General features: G+C 44.3%; 1 pseudogene; it reads left to right on the plus strand.

The window, feature by feature from the left end:
* LOC115107309 (protein Mpv17-like) overlaps nucleotides 1-19,943 on the plus strand; it is a 28,750-nt pseudogene extending 8,807 nt beyond the window's left edge.
* The last annotated feature ends 549 nt before the right edge of the window (nucleotides 19,944-20,492 follow it).

Consider the following 20,492-nt stretch of genomic DNA (forward strand, 5'->3'; position numbering starts at 1 on the left):
ATCCCGGAGTCGCCTCTTCACTGTTGACGTTGAGACTGGTGTTTTGCGGGTACTATTTAATAAAGCTGCCAGTTGAGGACTTGTGAGGCGTCTGTTTCTCAAACTAGACACTCTAATGTACTTGTCCTCTTGCTCAGTTGCGCCACGGGGCCTCCCACTCCTCTTTCTATTCTGGTTAGAGCCAGTTTGCGCTGTTCTGTGAAGGGAGTAGTACACAGCGTTGTACAAGATCTTCAGTTTCTTGCCAATTTCTCGCATGGAATAGCCTTCATTTCTCAGAACAAGAATAGACTGACGAGTTTCAGAAGAAAGTTATTTGTTTCTGACCATTTTGAGCCTGTAATCGAACCCACAAATGCTGATGCTCCTGATACTCAACTACTCTAAAGAAGCCAGTTTTTTATTTATTTTATCAGGACAACAGTTTTGAGCTATGCTAACATAATTGCAAATGGGTTTTCTAATGATCAATTAGCCTTTTAAAATGATAAACTTAGATTAGCTAGCACAACGTGTCATTGGAACACAGGATTGATGGTTGCTGATAATGTGCCTCTACACCTATGTAGATATTCCATACAAAAATCTACAACATTAACAATTTCTACACTGTATTTCTGATCAATTTGATGTTATTTTAAAGGACAAAACATTTGCTTTTCTTTCAAAAACAAGGACATTTCAAAGTAACCCCAAACTTTTGAACGGTAGTGTATATAGGGCAAAACACACATCACGACAAGAGACACCACAACACTACATAAAGAGAGACCTAAGACAACAACATAGCATGGAAGCAACACATGACAACACAGCATGGAAGCAACACAACATGACAACAACATGGTAGCAACACAACATGGCAACAGCGCAACATGGTAGCAGCACAAAACATGGTACAAACATTATTGGGCACAGACAACAGCACAAAGGGCAAAAAGGTAGAGACAACAATTCATCACACAAAGCAGCCACAACTGTCAGTAAGAGTGTCCATGATTGAGTCCTGGAATGAAAAGATGGAGATATAACTGTCCAGTTTGAGTATTTTTTGCAGCTCATTCCAGTCGCTAGCTGCAACAAACTGAAAAGAGGAGCAATCCAGGAATGTGTGTGCTTTGAGAACCTTTGACAAAATGTGACTGGCAGAATGAGTGTTATACTGGAGGATGAGGGCTGCAGTAGGTATCTGAGATCGGGGGGAGTGAGGCCTAAGAGGGTTTTATAAATAAGCATCAACCAGTGGGTCTTGCGACGGGTTTACAGAGATGACCAGTTTACAGAGGAGTATAGAGTGCAGTATTGTGTCCTATAAGGAGCATTGGTGGCAAATCTGATGGCCGAATGGTAAAGAACATCTAACCGCCCGAGAGCACCCTTACCTGCTGATCTATAAATTACATCTCCGTAATCTAACATGGGTAGGATGGTCATCTGAATCAGGGTTAGTTTGGCAGCTGGGGTGAAAGAGGAGCGATTATAATAGAGGAAACCACATCTAGATTTAACCTTAGCCTGCAGCTTTGATATGTAAAGAGAGAAGGACAGTGTACCGTCTAGCCATACTCCCAAGTAATTGTATGAGGTGATTAACTCAAGCTCTAAACCCTCAGAGGTAGTAATCACACCAGTGGGGAGGGGCGTTCTTCTTACCAAACCATATTACCTTTGTTTTGGAGGTTAAGGGCAGAGAAAGCTTGTTAGACACTAAAAAAGTTTGTTATAGAGAGTATAAGATTGTATCATCTGCATATACATGGATGAGAGAGCTTCCTACTGCCTGAGTTATGTTGTTGATGTAAATTGAGAAGAGCGTGGGGCCTAGGATCGAGTCCTTGGGTACTCCATGGTGATACAGACAGCAGATGTTCTGACTTTATACACAGCACTCCTCGAGAGAGGTAGTTAGCAAACCAGGCCAAAGACCCCTCAGAGACACCAATACTCCTTAGCCGGCCCACAAGAATGGAATGGTCTACCATATCAAAAGCTTTGGCCAAGTCAATAAAATAAAACAGGCCGATAACAGTTGGGATAGGCTTGATCTCCCCCTTTAAAAAAAGGACTAACCATGGCTCCCTTCCAAGCAATGGGAACCTCCCTAGAAAGGAGCGACAGGTTAAAAAGGTCTGAGATTGGCTTGGCAATGATAGGGGCAGCAACCTTAAAGAAGAAAGGGTCTAAATCATCTGACCCATATGTTTTTTGGGGTCAAGTTTAAGGAGCTCCTTTAGCACCTTGGACTCAGTGACCGCCTGCAGGGAGAAACTTTGTAGCGTGCAGGGGAAAAAGATGGACAAGCATCGGGGCTAGTCACATTAGAAGGGTTAAGAGATGGATACAATGAAGGACAGACACCACTCAGATATATATAGGTTCATCTGACTTTTAAGTAGTTTGTGTGTGTGTGTGTGTGTGTGTGTGTGCTTGCCTTATGTCTCATAATACTGTTAAAGGTTAGTTGTAGAGGCTCCAGTAAAAGCACAGAAAGGTTCAACTCTCTTCACAGATGTTTTTGCCGGATCGAACTGCCTTTATTAGTTCTACCCTGACATTTTAAGAAAAGGTTAGATCACTGAAAACAGGCTCCTCTGCCTGTCAAAGCAATATTATTAAGGCCCAATGTCCTTTTTAAAAAATTATTTGGGTGCTAGAGGTAGAGTCTGCCCTGTCAGGTCTGAGTTGACTTCAATTGAAGTTCTCTGCTGAGTGTGCCATGCAGGAGCACCATAACACCTCATCTTCCTGTATTTGGACCTGGAGGTCCGTAGGCTGGGGCTCCACCATGGCCTCATTCCAAACCAATCTTGCCGATTTCACAACTCCCTCCCTGCAGATCTGAGTGCATAGGGTCCACCGGGTTTTCTCCATGGTTTGATAGTGTGGGGTTTGGAATCAGGCCAAGCTTTTCTCTAATGAGTCTAATGTCTATCCATTTCCCACTGAAGTTGTGTCCTTTTGTCTCTCTGTCCCTCCCCAGTGTGTGTCCCTCCATTACTTTTCTCCCAAAAGAGGTGAGGGCCATCTGCCCAAGGCCAGTCAGGTCCACACCGCCCAGAACAAATCATTTGAAATAAACCAGGACCGTTCTCTCTCTTCACACCTTAGCCCCCGCCACGCAGCATCATATTATCACTATGACCAGCCAAGCTAAAAACAGAAGCACCCTAATTCTGTAGCTCTGCCATCAGTTGTTGGGTGAGCTGTCAGTGTCTCAGCCATGGTCTCCACTCTGTCATGCATCTCTACCATATAGCCCGGTCATCCTCCATCTCTACCACATAGCCTGGTCATCCTGCATCTCTACCACATAGCCTGGTCATCCTCCATCTCTACCACATAGCCTGGTCATCCTCCATTTGTACCACATTGCAGACAGAGTTCAGTGTGTCAAATCGGAGGGCATGTTGTCCGGTCCTCTGGCAGTCTCTATGGGGGTGCCACAGGGTTCAATTCTCGGGCTGACTCTTTTCTCTGTATATATCAATGATGTTGCTCTTGCTGCGGGTGATTCCCTGATCCACCTCTACGCAGACGACACCATTCTGTATACTTCTGGCTCTTCCTTGGACACTGTGCTGTCTAACCTCCAAAAGAGCTTCAATGCCATATAACACTCCTTCCGTGGCCTCCAACTGCTCTTAAACGCTAGTAAAACCAAATGCATGCTTTTCAACCGTTCGCTGCCTGCACCCGCACGCCCGACTAGCATCACCACCCTGGATGGTTCCGACCTAGAATATGTGGACATCTATAAGTACCTAGGTGTCTGGCTAGACTGTAAACTCTCCTTCCAGACTCATATCAAACATCTCCAATCCAAAATCAAATCTAGAATCGGCTTTCTATTTCGCCACAAAGCCTCCTTCACTCACGTGGCCAAACTTACCCTAGTAAAACTGACTATCCTACCGATCTTCGACTTCGGCGATGTCATCTACAAAATAGCTTCCAATACTCTACTCAGCAAACTGGATGCAGTTTATCACAATGCCATCCGTTTTGTTACTAAAGCAGCTTATACCTCCCACCACTGCGACCTGTATGCTCTAGTCGGCTGGCACTCGCTACATATTAGTCGCCAGACCCACTGGCTCCAGGTCATCTACAAGTCCATGCTAGGTAAAGCTCCGCCTTATCTCAGTTCACTGGTCACGATGGCAACACCCACCCATAGCATGCGCTCCAGCAGGTGTATCTCACTGATCATCCATAAAGCCAACACCTCATTTGGCCGGCTTTCGTTCCATTTCTCTACTGACTGTGACTGGAACGAATTGCAAAAATCGTTGAAGTTGGAGACTTTTATCTCCCTCACCAACTTTAAACATCTGCTATCTGAGCAGCTAACCAATCGCTGCAGCTGTACATAGTCCATCGGTAAATAGCCCACCCAATTTACTTACCTCATCCCCATACTGTTTTTATTTATTTACTTTTCTGCTCTTTTGCCCACCAGTATCTCTACCTGCACATGACCATCTGATTATTTATCACTCCAGTGTTAATCTGCTAAATTGTAATTATTCGCCTTCCTCCTCATGCCTTTTGCACACAATGTATATAGACTCTTTTTTTTATCTTTTTTATATTTTTTCTACTGTGTTATTGACTTGTTTATTGTTTACTCCATGTGTAACTCTGTGTTGTTGTCTGTTCACACTGCTATGCTTTATCTTGGCCAGGTCGCAGTTGTAAATGAGAACTTGTTCTCAACCAACCTACCTGGTTAAATAAAGGTGAAATAAAAAAATAAAAAATAATTGCCTAGTCATCCTGCATCTCTACCACATAGCCTGGCCATCCTCCATCTCTACCACATAGCCTGGTCATCCTCCATCTCTACCACATAGCCTGGTCCCTGGCCATCCTCCATCTCTCCTCCATCCACCACATAGCCTGGCCATCCTCCATCTCTACCACATAGCCTGGTCATCCTCCATCTCTACCACATAGCCTGGTCATCCTGCATCTCTACCACATAGCCCAGTCATCCTCCATCACTACCACATAGACTGGCCATCCTCCATCTCTACCACATAGCCTGGTCATCCTCCATCTCTACCACATAGCCCGGTCATCCTCCATCTCTACCACATAGCCCGGTCATCCTCCATCTCTACCACATAGCCTGGTTGTTCTGCATCTCTACCACCTAGCCTGTTTGTCTTGCATCTCTACCACCTAGCCTGGTTGTTCTGCATCTCTACCACATAGCCTGGTTGTCCAGCATCTCTACCACATAGCCTGGTTGTTCTGCATCTCTACCACCAAGCCTGGTTGTTCTGCATCTCTACCACCAAGCCTGGTTGTTCTGCATCTCTACCACATAGCCTGGTTGTTCTGCATCTCTACCACATAGCCTGGTTGTTCTGCATCTCTACCACCAAGCCTGGTTGTTCTGCATCTCTACCACATAGCCTGGTTGTTCTGCATCTCTACCACATAGCCTGGTCGTCCTGCATCTGTACCACATAGCCTGGTTGTCCTGCATCTCTACCACATAGCCTGGTTGTCCTGCATCTCTACCACCAAGCCTGGTCGTCCTGCATCTCTACCAGCTAGCAGGGTCGTCCTGCATCTCTACCACCTAGCAGGGTCACCCCGCATCTTGAACAGAATGCTAACACCTTGACTGGTCACGTCACTCTGACCTTCACACAGGCCATTCCCTGGACCAGTAGAGGGGTGAGGGAAAGCAGATGAGGCGTGACTAGTGAGAGTATCTGTTTTAGAGTTTGGAGCTCCCTAGAGGCAGTGATCCGTGATCTAAGCTCCCATCTCTCCCTCTCTGTAGGGAACAAGAATCACTCTCTCTCTCCATGGTGTCTCTCATCAGAATTTCTGCCCCATTGTTCACAGAGAGGGCTTCTCAGCTCTATTCTTCTTGACAGGTAGCAGCAGTCTACCACACACTCACACACTCTCTCTCTCCTACACACACACACACTCTCTCACACTCACACACTCTCTCACACACACACTCTATCTCTCACTCACTGAAACACACACACACTGCTCTCCCTCCTTTACCTTGGACTCTTCCAAACGTTGTTTACAAGAATCCCCAACTTCCTTTGACAGGAGCCACCATGAAACCCACCTTTTCCCCAGGTGCGTAGCCTCTCTCTCTAGTGGTGTATCTGTTTGACTGTTCATTAACTGCTGTGTGATAAATGGCATCTATCTGACTCCAGACCTGCCCGGTGAGAGTGTCACAAAGAGGAATGCTTTGATCCTGAAATGGGCTTGTGTTTATATCTAACGAGATACTGACTTGCATTTGTTCAAGCAGAGAGAAGTCATTTGAGTTGCTTTGTCCCTTTTCATGATTTCAACAAAGGCAGTACATATTGATCTCTGTCTGTATTGTTAGTTGTACAGAGAATTGATGGAAAAGTTTTTCCGCTCAGAAGTTTTCTAGCCAGCAACATTGTGGAGAGAGAGTCATCGTTTTCAGCTTAATTTAGACCAAGTTTGGAGTCACCGTTTTCACAACTCACACCCCGCAAAGAAACCACACCGTTTAGCCTGGAAACACTTTCAGCTGTTGCCTGTGTAATTCACATGTCAATGGGTTTCTCTTCATCATCAATCAATCTCGCGCAGTCATATTCATCAATGCATCTCCTAAATCAGATGTTTGCATCCTCTGCTGTAGATTTCCCATCGAAGTCGATCTCCGCAGAGACACGAGAGTCTGTTTTTTTGATCACGCACATATAAATAATGCATGTGTATGTTTGTCCCCCCCTCCTGTCTGAGGTTGAGGCGAGGTGATCGATGCCCCCAGGCCCAGCCTCTGGGCAGCGGAAGGGAAGGGAACCCGTGACATTTCCAACACATTGGTGGAGACTGCTCCGTCAACCAGATTGGCACTCTCTGTGTGTGTTAACAGGAGGGCACGCACACACACCGTATACACACAGGACACTGTGATGTCCCACTGAGGCCTTTCTGGCAATGAAATCAGTTTCCACCAGTCGCTATGGCCAGTGTCCATAGACTCCTCTCTCTTGTGCGCGCTCTCTCTCTCTCACCAATTGATAAATGACACTGTACTCTTGAAACCTTTCACTCTCTCTACGAGCTCTCTCTCTCCCTCCCCTCTCTCTTTCCCTCCCCCTCTCTCTCTCTCTCTCTCTCTGCCCCCCCCCCTTCTCTCTCTTTCTAGTGAGGAGATATTTACAGAGCATAGAGCTACTGAATGGTTGACCTATCCTGTGTGACCGGGGCATGCACACTTCCAGTCAGTCAGTGTGTCAGTCACACCTGTGGCATTAAGGTCTCCAAAGACAATGGCCTACAGTACTGTACTAGTGTGTTTTAGGATGACTCGGTCAGAACTTTGGGGATGAGTCCAGAGGAGAAAGGTTCAGTGTTTTCTTTTATTACTTGCGACACTAAATCATGATAATCAGGCCTTGCTAAATCACCTCAATGGATTTGGAGTGATTATACATTTTTAAGATTCACATCAGTTAAGTCACACATCTCTTGTGTTCTGAATGTCTATGCTAATTGGATCTGAGTGCTTTTATAGAAATAATCTATATTAGTGGCTGTATTGGTTACATTGGTTTGGTGCCTCTATCTAATGATATTAGCATGTTGGTGACAACTAGGGTTGCAAAAATCCTGTAACTTTTCCAAAATTCCCAGGTTTTCCAGAATTCCTGGTTGGAGGATGCCTCTTTTTCCCCCTTATTCCCCTGATTCCAGGAATGTTAAATCCAATATTTCTAAGAAACTTTGGAATTTTGAGTAAGTTGCTGGAATTTTTAACCTTATTGACAAATCATTTAAACCGTAAGACACTTGTTCACATGAATCTACACAGTGTCACAAAGATATTAGTAATACAATGTACTACAACTGTGTAACAGTTGAGTGGGCATGTGTAGAATAGGACAAATGCCCAGTCAACCATTCCTCTGCTACATTGTAACTACAGTCTAACTAATCAGTTTATGTAGTGTTTATGAATCGTATATTTTCCTTTATTATATTTACAGTTGAAGTCTGAAGTCCACTTAGGTTGGAGTCATTAAAACTAGTTTTTCAACCAATCCACACATTTCTTGTAAACAAACTAATGTTTTGGCAAGTCAGTTAGGACATCTACTTTGTGCATGACACAAGTAATTTTTCCAACAATTGTTGACAGACAGATTATTCATCATATAATTCACTGTAAAATCAAAAGAAATCAGCCAAGACCTCAGAAAAAAATGTAGACCGCCACAAGTCTGGTTCCAAGGTACCACGTTCATCTGTACAAACAATAGTATGCCAGTATAAACACCATGGGACCACGCAGCCGTCATAGCGCTCAGGAAGGAGACGCGTTCTGTCTCCTAGAGATGAACGTACTTTGGTGCGAAAAGTGCAAATCAATCCCAGAACAACAACAAAGGACCTTGTGAAGATGCTGAAGGAAACAGGTACAAAAGTATCTCTATCCACAGTAAAACGAGTCCTATATTGACATAACCTGAAAGGCCGCTCAGCAGTTTGCAACTGCACATGGGGACAAAGATCATACCTTTTGGAGAAATGTCCTCTGGTCTGATGAAATAAAAATAGAACTGTTTGGCCGTAATGACCATCATTATGTTTGGAGGAAAAATGGGGGGCTTGCAAGCCGAAGAACACCATCCCAACCGTGAAGCACGGGGATGGCAGCATTATCAAATCAAATGTATTTATATAGACCTTCTTACATCAGCTGATATCTCAAAGTGATGTACAGCAACCCAGCCTAAAATCCCAAACAGCAAGCAATGCAGGTGTAGAAGCACGGTGGCTAGGAAAAACTCCCTAGACAGGCCAAAACCTAGGAAGAAACCTAGAGAGGAACCAGGCTATGAGGGGTGGCCAGTCCTCTTCTGACTGTGCCGGGTGGAGATAATAACAGAATATGGCCAAGATGTTCATAAATGACCAGCATGGTCAAATAATAATAATCACAGTAGTTGTCGAGGGTGCAGCAAGTCAGCACCTCAGGAGTAAATGTCAGTTGGCTTTTCATAGCCGATCATTAAGAGTATCTCTACCGCTCCTGCTGTCTCTAGAGAGTTGAAAACAGCAGGTCTGGGACAGGTAGCACGTCCGGTGAACAGGTCAGGGTTCCATAGCCGCAGGCAGAACAGTTGAAACTGGAGCAGCAGCACGGCCAGGTGGACTGGGGACAGCAAGGAGTCATCATGCCAGGTAGTCCTGAGGCATGGTCCTAGGGCTCAGGTCCTCCGAGAGAGAGAGAGAAAGAAAGAAAGAGAGAAAGAAAGAAAGAATTAGAGAGATTCACACCGGATAAGACAGGAGAAGTACTCCAGATATAACAAACTGACCCTAGCCCCCCGACATATAAACTACTGCAGTATGAATATTGGAGGCTGAGACAGGAGGGGTCAGGAGACACTGTGGCCCCATCCGATGATACCCCAGGACAGGGCCAAACAGGAAGGATATAACCCCACCCACTTTGCCAAAGCACAGCCCCCACACCACTAGAGGGATATCTTCAACCACCAACTTACCATCCTGAGACAAGGCTGAGTATAGCCCACAAAGATCTCCGCCACGGCACAACCCAAGGGGGTGCGCCAACCCAGACAGGAAGATCATGTCAGTGACTCAACTCACTCAAGTGACACAACCCTCCTAGGGACGGTATGAAAGAGCCCTAGTAAGCCAGTGACTCAGCCCCTTTAATAGGGTTAGAGGCAGAGAATCCCAGTGGAGAGAGGGGAACCGGCCAGCCAGAGACAGCAAGGGTGGTTGGTTGCTCCAGAGCCTTTCCGTTCACCTTCACACTCCTGGGCCAGACTACACTCAATCATATGACCCACTGAAGAGATGAGTCTTCAGTAAAGACTTAAAGGTTGAGACCGAGTGTGCGTCTCTCACATGGGTAGGCAGACCATTTCATAAAAATGGAGCTCTATAGGAGAAAGCCCTGCCTCCAGCTGTTTGCTTAGAAATTCTAGGGACAATTAGGAGGCCTGCGTCTTGTGACCGTAGCGTACGTGTAGGTATGTACGGCAGGACCAAATCGGAAAGATAGGTAGGAGCAAGCCCATGTAATGCTTTGTAGGTTAGCAGTAAAACCTTGAAATCAGCCCTTGCCTTAACAGGAAGCCAGTGTAGGGAGGCTAGCACTGGAGTAATATGATCAATTTTTTTGGTTCTAGTCAGGATTCTAGCAGCCATATTTAGCACTGACTGAAGTTTATTTAGTGCTTTATCCGGGAAGCCGGAAAGTAGAGCATTGCTGTAGTCTAACCTAGAAGTAACAAAAGCATGGATACATTTTTCTGCATCATTTTTGGACAGGAAGTTTCTGATTTTTACAATGTTAAGTAGATGGAAAAAAGCTGTCCTTGAAACAGTCTTGATATGTTCGTCAAAAGAGAGATCAGGGTCCAGAGTAATGCCGAGGTCCTTCACAGTTTTATTTGAGACGAATGTACAACCATCAAGATTAATTGTCAGATTCAACAGAAGATCTCTTTGTTTCTTGGGACCTAGAACAAGCAGCTATGTTTTGTCTGAGTTTAAAAGTAGAACGTTTGCAGCCATCCACTTCCTTATGTCTGAAACACAGGCTTCTAGCGAGGGCATTTGTGTTGTGGGGGTTCTTTGCTGCAGGAGGGACTGGTGCACTTCACAAAATAGATGGCATCATGAGGTAGGAAAATTAATTAGTGGGTATATTGAAGCAACATCTCAGACATCAGTCAGGAAGTTCAAGCTTGGTCGCAAATGGGTTTTCCAAATGGACAATGACCCCAAGCATACTTCCAGATTTGTGGCAAAATGGCTTAAGGACGACAAGGTCAAGGTATTTGAGTAGCCATCACAAAGCCCTGACCTCAACCCTATAGAAAATTTGTGGGCAGAACTGAAAAAACATGTGCGAGCAAGGATGCCTACAAACCCGACTCAATTACACCAGCTCTGTCAGGAGGAATGGGCCAAAATTCACCCAACTTATTGTGGGAAGCCTGTGGAAGGCTACAAAATACTAATTGAGTGTATGTAAACTTCTGACCCACTGGCAATGTGATGAAAGAGATAAAAGCTGAAATAAATAATTCTCTCTACTATTATTCTGACATTTCACATTCTTAAAATAACGTGATGATCCTAACTGACCTAAAACAGGGAATTTTTACTAGGATTAAATTACAGGAATTGTGAAAAACCGAGTTTAAATGTAGTTGGCTAAGGTGTATGTAAACTTCCGACTTCAACTGTATGTACAGTGGGGCAAAAAAGTATATGGTGGGCCACCAATTGTGCAAGTTCTCCCACTTAAAAAGATGAGAGAGGCCTGTAATTTTCATCATAGGTACACTTCAACTATGACAGACAAAATGAGAAAAAAAATCCAGAAAATCACATTGTAGGATTTTTTATGAATTTATTTGCAAATTATGGTGGAAAATAAGTATTTGGACAATAACAAAAGTTTATCTCAATACTTTGTTATATACCCTTTGTTGGCAATGACAGAGGTCAAACGTTTTCTGTAAGTCTTCACAAGGTTTTCACACACTGTTGCTGGTATTTTGGCCCATTCCTCCATGCAGATCTCCTCTAGAGCAGTGATGTTTTGGGGCTGTTGCTGGGCAACATGGACTTTCAACTCCCTCCAAAGATTTTCTATGGGGTTGAGATCTGGAGACTGGCTAGGCCACTCCAGGACCTTGAAATGCTTCTTACGAAGCCACTCCTTCGTTGCCCGGGTGGTGTGTTTGGGATCATTGTCATGCTGAAAGACCCAGTCACGTTTCATCTTCAATGCCCTTGCTGATGGAAGGAAGTTGTCACTCAAAATCTCACGATACATGGCCCCATTCATTCTTTCCTTTACACAGATCAGTCGTCCTGGTCCCTTTGCAGAAAAACAGCCCCAAAGCATGATGTTTCCACCCCCATGCTTCACAGTAGGTATGGTGTTCTTTGGATGCAACTCTGCATTCTTTGTCCTCCAAACACGACGAGTTGAGTTTTTACCAAAAAGTTATATTTTGGTTTCATCTGACCATATGACATTCTCCCAATCTTCTTCTGGATCATCCAAATGCTCTCTAGCAAACTTCAGACGGGCCTGGACATGTACTGGCTTAAGCAAGGGGACACGTCTGGCACTGCAGGAATTTGAGCCCCTGGCGGCGTAGTGTGTTACTGATGGTAGGCTTTGTTACTTTGGTCCCAGCTCTCTGCAGGTCATTCACTAGGTCCCCCCGTGTGGTTCTGAGATTTTTGCTCACCGTTCTTGTGATCATTTTGACCCCACGGGGTGAGATCTTGAGTGGAGCCCCAGATCGGGGGAGATTATCAGTGGTCTTGTATGTCTTCCATTTCCTAATAATTGCTCCCACAGTTGATTTCTTCAAACCAAGCTGATTACCTATTGCAGATTCAGTCTTCCCAGCCTGGTGCAGGTCTAAAATGTTGTTTCTGGTGGCCTTTGACAGCTCTTTGGTCTTGGCCATAGTAGAGTTTGGAGTGTGACTGTTTGAGGTTGTGGACAGGTGTCTTTTATACTGATAACAAGTTCAAACAGGTGCCATTAATACAAGTAACGAGTGGAAGACAATGAGCCTCTTAAAGAAGAAGTTACAGGTCTGTGAGAGCCAGAAATCTTGCTTGTTTGTAGGTGACCAAATTCTTATTTTCCACCATAATTTGCATTAAAAATCCTACCATGTGATTTTCTGGATTTTTTTTCTCCATTTTGTCTGTCATAGTTGAAGTGTACCTATGATGAAAATTACAGGCCTCTCTCATCTTTTTAAGTGGGAGAACTTGCACAATTGGTGGCTGACTAAATACTTTTTTGCCCCACTGTATGTCTTACACCCATAGAGATGTATTATTGAATATTGTGTTCTAATTATATTACTATGGGACCCCCATTAAAATTATTATAACAAGACAAGTGGTGTATGGTGAGTGATTATTTTTGTATGGTGAGTGATTATGTATAATAATCATCAGTAGTGACTGATGTTATCAGTAAAGCAGAAGCAGGTGTACAGGGGATTAATGGTGAATGGGGGTTGATGTCTTTGAATGGTCTTCTCCTGCTTTTTCTGTCGTTGGCACCGTTTCAGGTTGGCATGTGTCTAAGCACGTGCCCGCTGTGCGCTGGCACAGAGCGGCAGATGCCCGCATCCCAATGATCTTCCTGTTACTCTCTCTTTCTCCACCCCTTCTTTCTTACTTCCTCTAACCTCTCCCTCCCTCTTTTCTCTTCCTCTCTCTCGTCCGGGCACGCTGGTGGGGGTGGGTGATGTCATCTCCCAGCAGGTGCTTGAGAGGCGGGGTCTAGCCAATCACAACGTGACACGGACGGCCAAGATGATGAGAATCGGATTCTTCTTCGTCGTGAGTCCTCCTTCCTCGCTCTTTCTGTCTTTTATCTCACTGTCTCACCTCAAATGACTGGTTAGTGTCAGTATATCAGTCTGTACCACACATGCACATTGGGTTGCTCTCTCACACACAAGGGAGAGGAGGTTTGCAGGGACGGGTTCATGTGCTGTCACAAACACTCCATCGGCCAGCTGTTAAAGGGAAACAGCTCTGCGACTGTGCGTCAATAGCAGCCACATGTAGGTATGAGTAGGTCTCTGAAGGAGTGAGAGAACAGCTGGGCAGCGTGGGCTGGCCACCCAAGGCCAGGCCACAGCACCAAGGCTCCTGGACACGCCACACACAGATGTTCCCTCTGACACACTCCTTCTCACAGACTCTGTGAGATGCCGTTGGCAGTGACACTCTACAGAGAGCTGAGAAACTCTGTTGTCGTGACTCACCACAGTGTGCGCTTGTGTGTGTTTGTATGTGGCCATCAGCCCAGTCACGGACCACCCTCTGTGTGACATCACTGGACAGAGCAGGGAGAGTGAGTGCAGAGCGTCACCTAGAAATATTATGTTTTTGTTACGAAGGCAAAGATTATTTATAATTGTGTTCATTCATTAAATATTCTATTGTTTTTGTGCAGTGCCACTGAGAGGAGACCAACACTGTCTACACAGTTATGTAAAAGTAAAGCTCTAACACAAGATGACTTACAGATCTGAAAGAGGTGCTGTGGTAGACTATGTTGTCTCACATATTTGTTTCTAGAATGTTCCCGAAAGCAATAACATTTTCCATGTTTATTTCCTGCTGTTACCCAATCAGTTTTTTTATGATGAATCTGTGTGAAGAATCCTGGTGGTCCTGTTTCCATCCCCAGGGCACTGTATTAGGTGGATGGTACAAGGTTTTGGACAAGCTGGTCACTGGGGGGACCAAAAGTGCCTCCATCAAAAAAATGCTTGCCACTAAGATGAGAGGGGCATCTGGGTGGCTGCATTTTACGTGTTAATTTTCAATAAAAAACTAAAACAACTTCAGTACCACCAGCCATTTGACATGAATAGATCAATTAACATGGTTCATATTACTTTAGATAAATTCTCTAATGGGCTGGTCATTATCCCTTGCATGACTCCTTTACTTACAAGCCAAATAACAACAAACATTCTAAATATGAATGGACCCCAGGTGAAGGTGCCCTCAGAAGTGCCTGTCACTGTGGTGCCAGCCAGAGCTGAGTGAATAGGTGTAACACACATCAGAGAAATCTATTTCTGCCTGTTCCCACGTTTACCCCTGGAGGGTGAAGCCCCCCTCAGCGCGTGTCAACTAATCCTTGCATTGACAGGTGGGGAACAAGGCCTGCTTGTATAATACACCGCTAACATGATTTGGGGTCTGTGAATGCACAGGAAGAGAGAGGACAATGAGAGGCGAGCGCAGCATGGCCCTCTCCTGGAGGAGGGATTAGTGTACACTCTGAAGGATGCATGCTCTCCTTTCACAGCATTGCTATTTTCACACACAACTACCACAAAACAGGGACTCCAGGGCTAAATTTAGATCTTAAAGACCCATTTCTGTTTCAATGTCCTGTCAATGTTACCATATATAACACATTGTGGAGGGAGGGGGAGTTGATGCTGGTGGTCCCTGTCTAAATGAAGTTCAATAGTAGTTGTACGTCAGGTGGTGAAATTGGCCAAAGCTTTACCTGGTGAGTCCTAACCACAGTGATGATTCTCCCTTTATTACAGTCACTGAGCTGTAAAGATGCTTCATGTTAAGAAACAGGATCTTCCCAGACTTAGATGATTTTCAGTGACCTGAAAGAAGGGTAAGATTAGCACAGTTGGTCTGAGCAGCCTGACTTGCCTAGTTAAATAAAGGTAAAACAAATAATACAAATAAATCAATAACTCCTGCCTCAGTGACCATAATGTTGGTGATTTGATCAATGTTGCATCAAATATCAATAACAATCTACAGAGTGAGGGTCCGTGTTTTAGTAACGACACAGCAACAGGTAAATTGCTATTTTTACTTCTGTAAAATTATATGTTTTATAACACAATTTGGCTTTTATGTACAACCCTTTAGAGGTAACAAGAAGCTCTACTTTCAGGGCCCAACTCGACTCATCATAATCACCGCAATTATCCAATTTTCTTTTGAAACCTTTTAAAAGTGGCCAGTGTGCATCATTATATCTGTACCCCATGCCCATGCAAAAGCCACTGACCGTTTTTCCCACAAATTTTTCAGACACGTCCACATTTATATCAACATGTATATTCACACACACAGACCCCACGCACACACACACACACACACACACATGCACACACACACACAGAGACAGATAAAACAGTGTTTGTTCTTGTCATGTATCAACAGGTGGGCTTTGCTCCGTGTTTCCTGGGTGCCTTCCTGGGGATCTCTAGAACCTTGAATGGACTGACTGTGGAAGGAGAACATTGCCAAGCTCAAGAGGGTAAGGCTCATCTCAGCATGACTTTACCCCACAGTTGTCAATTAAACGTACAGTACATTGAACCTCAAAGAATAATATGATTAAAAAACATACAGTACTAGTCAAAAGTTTGGATACACCTACTCATTCCAGGGTTTTTCTTTTACAATTTTCTACATTGTAGAACAATAGTGAAAACTATGAAATAGTAAAAACTATGAAAAAACACATATGGAATCATTTAGTAAGCAAAAAAGTCTTAAACAAAGGAAAATATATTTTATATTTGAGATTCTTCAAAGTAGCCAAACTTTGCCTTGATGACAGATTTGCACACTCTTGGCATTCTTCAACCAGCTTCATGAGGTATGAACTGGAATGCATTTCAATTAACAGGTGTGCCTTATTAAAATGACATTTGTGGAATTTCTTTCCTCCTTAATGTGTTTGAGCCAATCAGTTGTGTTTGGGCTCCCGAGTGGTGCAGCGGTCTAAGGCACTGCATCTGAGAGCTAGAGGCGTCACTACAGACCCTGGTTCGATTCCAGGCTGTATCACAACTGGCCGTGATTGGGAGTCCCATAGGGTGGCGCACAATTGGCCCAACGTCGTCCAGGTTAGGGTTTGGCCGGGGTAGGCAGTCATTGTAAATAAGAATTTGTTCTTAACTGACTTGCCTAGTTAAATAAAGGTTAAATAAAATTAAATGTAAGGGTGATATACAGAAGATAGCCCTATTTGGTAAAATACAAAGTCCATATTATGGCAAGAACAGCTCAAATAAGTAAAAATAAATGACAGTCCATCATTACTTGAAGACATGAAGGTAAGTCAATCCGGAAAATTTCAATCCGTTTCTTCAAGTGCAGTCGCAAAAACCATCAACCATTATGATGAAACTGGCTCTCATGAGGACCGCCACAGGAAAGGAAGACCCAGAGTTACCTCTGCTACAGAGGATAAGTTCATTAGAGTTACCAGCCTCAGCAATTGCAGCCCAAATAAATAAGTAACAGACACATCTCAACATCAACTGTGCAGAGGAGACAGTGAATCAGGCCTTCATATTTTAGTTGCTGCAAAGAAACCACTACTAAAGGACACCAATAATAAGAAGATACTTGCTCGGTCCAAGAAACACGAGCAATGGACATTAGACCGGTGGAAATCTGTCGTTTTTTGGTTCCAACCGCCGTGTCTTTTTGAGACGCAGAATAGGTGAACGGATGATCGCCATATGTGTGGTTCCCACCGTGAAGCGTGAAGGAGGAGGTGTGATGGTGTGGGGGTGCTTTGCTGGTGACACTGTCTGTAATTGATTTAGAATTCAAGGCACACCTAACCAGCATGGCTACCACAGCATTCTGCAGTGATACGCCATCCATCTGGTTTGCCCATAGTGGGACTATCATTTGTTTTTCAGCAGGACAATAAACCAACACACCTCCAGGCTTTGTAAGGGCTATTTGACAAAGAAGGAGAGTGATGGAGTGCTACATCAGATGGCCTGGCCTCCACAATCCCCTGACCTCAACGCAACTGAGATGGTTTGGGATGAGTTAGACCGCAGAGTGAAGGAAAAGTAGCCAACAAGTGCTCAGCAAATGTGGAAACTCATTCAAGACTGAAAATAATTCCAGTTGAAGCTGGTTTAGAGAATGCCAAGAGAGTGCAAAGCTGTCATCAAGCTGTCAGGCAAAGGGTGGCTATTTTGAAGAATCTAAGTACTTTATTGGTTACTACATGATTCCATATGTGTTATTTCATAGTTCTACAATGTAGAAAATAGTCCAAATAAAGAAAAACCATTGAATGAGTAGGTGTGTCCAAACTTTTGACTGGTACTGTATATTAAGTATGAGTCACAACTCCAGATATTATAGAAATGTACACATGCTGATTTTTGTCATCTTTAAAAATCAACATGTTGTCTTAAAAGATAAGTGTTTAGTGTTGGCCTTGTAGCCAGTACCTCCTGTAGTACCCTCTGTAGTACCCTCTGTTGTACCTCCTGTGGTACCTTCTTTAGTACTTCTTTAGAGGTACTACTAGTCCCCTTGTAGTACCCTCTGTAGGACCCTCTGTAGGTCCTTCTGTAGGACCCCTGTAGTACCTCTGTTAGGACCCCCTGTAGGTCCTTCTATAGGACCCCTGTAGTACCTCCGTTATGAACTCCTGTAGGTCCTTCTGTAGGACCCCCTGTAGGTCATTTTGTAAGACCCCTGTAGGACCCCCTGTAGTACCTCCTGTAGGACCCCTTGAATCACCTCCTGTAGGACCTGAGCTGAGGCTTCCTGTGGAACTCCTTTCCTCTCCTCCCCTGTGTTCTCCAGGAAGCTAACAGAGTGACCCCCATCTCTGACCCAGTTTAATTAGAAGCTATTTCCTCCCATGGAGGGACATAATGGAGAGAAGGAGGGTTGAAATAGCGGCGGGTGACTCATGTCTTAGATAAGGGGTGTGTGTGTGTAACAGGGGTGTTCTTCCACCGCTCCCTTCCTCTCGCTCGGCGGACCATAAATTATTTATGCAAGGAAGGCACTTGAGCTAAAATGAGGCCGAAAGGGCAGTCACCAAAATGTCAGAAGAGACAGAAAACAAATGGCAAATGTGCTCATTAGGCAAGACTGTGATGTAAAATATATGTGAGGTGAAAGACAATAACATGACCACACCTCCCTCATCTAAAGCGAGGTGAAACTTGGTCTGGAGCCACAGACCGACGTTACTAGTTTGAATGGACATTAGTGACACGTGAGAATGTTGACAGACACATGCAGCATCATCCTCAGTCCTCAGCACTGCTCTTCATTAGCTAGTGGCAGTCCGCTCGCGTGTCAATCACAACACAAGCCCAGCTATGACTTCCCTTCATCTCATTTTAGATTGTGGGTCAAGCTTTCCCCCGAAACCACTTGGTTATTCATGTGTCTCATTATAACAATCACTCTGATGCTACAGGACCTCCCTCCTTTATGAGAGGATGAATGAGATAGAGACGTGGGGGTCGGAGACGTCCATTTCGAGAGCTGCCATTCTCCTACATTCTCCATTCTCCCTTATTGGTCAGTCACTTCACTCAACTCTGCAAAGATTAGTGCTAGCGACTTGTCTACCTATTAGCGTTTTCATTACGCAACAGTTTGATGCCGTTATGACATTCTAAAGCTCAGTGTGTCATAATTAAGGGAGGAGATGGTGAGCGTTGGGCAAACTGTTGCATGACCACAGGACTGTAGCCTCGTGAGCTCAAATAAGTTGGTTGTCTCTTCAGCCCTAGACCACGAACGAAAGACGTTGCTCTCCAAAGGAGGATGGATTTTGGTGAGGTCATCGTGTGTCTCTGACGTTGTATCCCTGCAGTGTTTTAACCCCAGGTGGCCAACGCCTTGTTTGCTAGAAATTAGAAACTGTTACGCCCCAGAAAATCAACAAAGACAGGCAACATTTCTGAGAACATTGCCTTATTTTATACATCCAGTCTTGCCCAATAAAGACATTATTACAAAAAAAAGAATGAAATCCAGCCAATCTTGTTGCCTGTTGACCTTTAGTGAGATGGGCCAGGCTAAGTGAGGGTACAGGCAGTTCCAGATGTCTGGTTGTTTTATATGCCATGTGATGTAGCAGGACAGGGCACTGACCCACAGTTATTAAATTGAGACTATGGTGTTGAGCTGGTATTGAGTGTCACCTGTCATTGTCTGTGACTGACTCAGAGGGGGGCCAAAGCATACTGTAACGTCTCACAGCCTGAGTGACAGCCCCTACCCACCTGGTCAGGGTCAGAGGTCAACACAGGTTTGAACTGAAGGTAGACACCCCTGTGAGGGAGAGCTAGTGTCAGAAGTTAAATGTTTCTACCAGAAATTCACCATCGTTTCAACATAAAGATCTCTATGTCTCTTATTCTCTGCAGGACTACATGGATGCTTTGATCTCAAATTACTACCTAAGTTCTCCATGTGGAAAGATTCACATACTTACGGTATGAACCACTCTATGCTTCATCAATGTGTTCCGCTCTTTTTCAGCTATGGCCTCCAGTCCAGATTGCCAACTTCTTTTCATCCCACTGCACCATAGGTAAGGCCCAGGGATGGTTAGTGACGTCAATGTTATCCATATGATCACTCTGACAGAGCTCTAGAGTTCCTCCAGAAGGACAACCATCTCTGCAACACTGCACCAATCAGGCCTTTATGGTAGAGTGGCCAGACGGAAGCCACTCCTCAGTAAAAGGCACATGACAGCCAGCTTGGAGTTTGCCAAAAGGCACCTAAAGGACTCCCAGACCATGAGAAACAAGATTCTCTAGTCTGATGAAACCAAGCTTTAACTATATCCCCATCCAACCTGACAGAGCTTGAGAGGATCTGCAGATAATAATGGGAGAAACTCCCCAAACACAGGTGTGCCAAGCTTGTAGCGTCATACCCAAGAAGACTCAAGGATGTAAATCCCTGCCAAAGGTGCTTCAACACAGTACTGAGTTATGGGTCTGAGTACTTAAGTAAATGTGATATATATATATTTTATAAAAAATGATTTATAATTATTATTATTTATAAAATTATTTATAAAATATATATTTTCTTTTATAAATTAGCAAAAAATTCTAAAACCCTGGTTTGGCTAT

Source organism: Oncorhynchus nerka, linkage group LG24, assembly GCF_034236695.1.
Source record: "Oncorhynchus nerka isolate Pitt River linkage group LG24, Oner_Uvic_2.0, whole genome shotgun sequence".
In the NCBI taxonomy this organism is placed as follows: Eukaryota; Metazoa; Chordata; class Actinopteri; order Salmoniformes; family Salmonidae; genus Oncorhynchus; species Oncorhynchus nerka.